This window comes from Sinocyclocheilus anshuiensis, unplaced genomic scaffold (assembly GCF_001515605.1).
Source record: "Sinocyclocheilus anshuiensis isolate Anshui unplaced genomic scaffold, SAMN03320099.WGS_v1.1 scaffold1309, whole genome shotgun sequence".
Taxonomy (NCBI): domain Eukaryota; kingdom Metazoa; phylum Chordata; class Actinopteri; order Cypriniformes; family Cyprinidae; genus Sinocyclocheilus; species Sinocyclocheilus anshuiensis.
In genome coordinates, this window is record NW_015548286.1 from 24,293 (window position 1) to 27,041 (window position 2,749).

Below are 2,749 nucleotides of genomic sequence, written 5' to 3' on the forward strand. Positions count from 1 at the left end.
TCACCACACGGGTAACCCCACTAATAGTCTTGTGAATGCTCCTTTGTGGCTTGTTAATATTTTGCATTCACCTTTCAATATGACAGACATCAAAACCACAACGCTATTGTTATGAGCAGCTTTATGAGTGTTGTTCATGACAAAACCCTCTTACCAAAAATGCAGTTGCTGCAATAATCGTGTATGTAATGAGTATATATTCTGTAATATCAGCACTACAGGAAAATCACACCAAACCTTGTAACACACACAATATTTTTTATAAGGAATATGAATTTTACTTTTTGTTTACTTTTGTAGCTGAATATTATATACAGATCATTTGCATCTCTCCTTCATCACCATTACATTTCATCAGGTTATTATGGAACAAAAATAATACATTCTACCTGTTTTTTACTTTGTTGAAATTTCGATGATGTTATTTTTATTTTATTCTTTCAAACATACTGTGATGAGATTGAAGGCTCTGGTAGTGTGAGCCTAGAGAGAGAAAATATGATTACAAGAAGTAACATTTTCAAAATACAAATTTAATCCTGACATTTTTGGGCACAAAATGGAACGGTTTCCTAAAAATGACCAAAATGCGTAAAGCTGTATTCACATGCCAATCTTTTCTCAGTCATTTCTGCCGAACTGCCTCGGAAAGTAAACAAAGACTGGAAAAGAGAGAGAGAGGGGAAAAAAACTTTAGAAATTATACTTGAAAACGCATTCAGATGTATTCCTTTCGCACAGCAATCCCAGACCTATATTTCTTCATCATCTCCAGACACCCAGAGACAAAAGCCATCTTTATTTGAGAGTAACAAGACACAGAGTTTGAACACGGAGCTGTGTGCACTTTATGAAAGCATTGTGAATACACTCATTAAATTAAACATGACAGCAATGTACAAGAGTACTGTTTGAAACTTCACTGCGCACTACATACTATTTAGTGTATAGTATACTGTACAGTTTGCAGTAAGAGCTAATATTCCATTGTGCACATTTCTCCATCGATGACATCCTCCCTTCTTTTCAGGGTCCATAGAGTCAAAGCAACAATTCTGAATGGCACTTAAAGGATCTCTCACTGACTCTAAGTGCATATGGAGCATCGGTTGAGTGTAACTCATCATGATTGTCTGCTAGCGAGCAGAGGTCAAACTATCTGCCCACATCAATACAACTCAGATCAGATGTTCCGCTGCACGCTTTGCTGTGTGCCACATGACACTCGACCTCATGCAGGCAGCATCACATCAGAGCCTGTGAGGCAGACAGACAGGAAGTAGATCGGCTCCCCTTCCTCTTTCTCAGTGTGTGTGTGTTTATGCAAAGATCTGAGATGGAATAACTGGGGGTTTCCTATAAAACAGGGCCACATGATGTCCACAGCCATCATTGCCTGAAAGAAGGAAGGGGCTTGACTGCATTTTCAGTAGTGTTTCTCTACCGATATTACGTCACAATCACGACCCTCTTCTTACGACACCAGACAGGCAGATCTTTCCCCACAGTTTATTTAGGCCTTCAACTAAGCAGCTCTCAAAAGACCAAAAAAAAAAAGGGTCGCAGGTCTGTTGTGATAGTCGGCAATGACAGGAAAAACACAACAGCAAAACCAAATAAAAACATAACAACAGACAATCATGCATAGGCTAATTAGGATAGCAGAATAAACGGGCTCATAGTCTTTCAAAAGGGAAGGAAAGCACTTCTCTATCTGTTGTTGATGTCCAGTCAAACTGTGAAAAAGATTTCCTTAAGCTTTACAGCATCACTGACAGCCATGAATAAAAATAATGAAGTTAATTAAGGGTTGTTTGAACCATTTTGGGTATTGACTTATTGGCTGCTGGGAGCATGAAATCTCTCATATTCAAAAGATGCTTATAGAAACCAAAGTCATTTTTCTATTCAGTAACATCAATGATATTTATGTTATGGAAAAGATTACTTTTTCCCTTCGTCTTCAGAGAAAATGTGCTCAATAAACTCTGGACGAAGTGGGTCGAACATGAAAGGCCACTACAGCCAGACTTTGTGGAGGTTTAAAACAAATGACCCTTCCCTCCTGAATGAAAAATGTCATTGTTATCTCCCATACACATCTTTTCCCTACTACACATCAGAAACGAGTCGATTTTCTCCCACAGTCTCCATCATAAACCAAGAACGAACATTTAACATCATTTAGTTTGTAGTTTGATTAAGTATACCTTTGACCTCCCCTGAATTGTAACACTTATTATTGCTATTAATATTATTATTTTATTTATTTATTTGTTATATTTTTATTTAGTTCACTTTCTTTATTTTTGTATTATGTAAAAAAATGAATGTAAGTAGGCAGAATAAAATGTAAGTACATCTGTTTTGAAATAAATACTGTTGTTTATCCTGCTACATCAAAATAAAGAATTTCCAACAAAAAAAAATGTAATAATAATAATAAATATATATATATATATATATATATATATACAGTGGTGTGAAAAAGCCACTGTGTGTGTGTATATATATATAACATACTAAATCAAGTGGAAGATTGGAACGTGGATGAATCACATTAAATAATTGTTAATTGGCCATATATGAATGCCACTGTACATTTACACTCCAACTCTTCAAGCAGCGTTTTGTGCAGATATTACGTGTTTGAGCGTCGGTTCTCAACGTCGTCTCGCGCTCTGTCTGTCTGTGTGTCTCTCTCTGTCTGTCTCTGTGTGTGTGTGTGTGTGTGTGTGTGTGTGTCTGT

General features: G+C 36.6%; 1 protein-coding gene across 1 annotated transcript in view; it reads left to right on the forward strand.

Annotated features, from left to right (window-relative positions):
• The first annotated feature begins 1,495 nt into the window (after positions 1–1,495).
• The window catches only part of LOC107655881 (60S ribosomal protein L15-like), a 28,703-nt gene continuing 27,449 nt past the window's right edge, over positions 1,496–2,749 (forward strand). The window contains exon 1 of the mRNA XM_016443495.1: positions 1,496–1,507. The gene's annotated coding sequence lies outside the window, so the exon portion shown is untranslated. The remainder of the gene's footprint in view (positions 1,508–2,749) is intronic.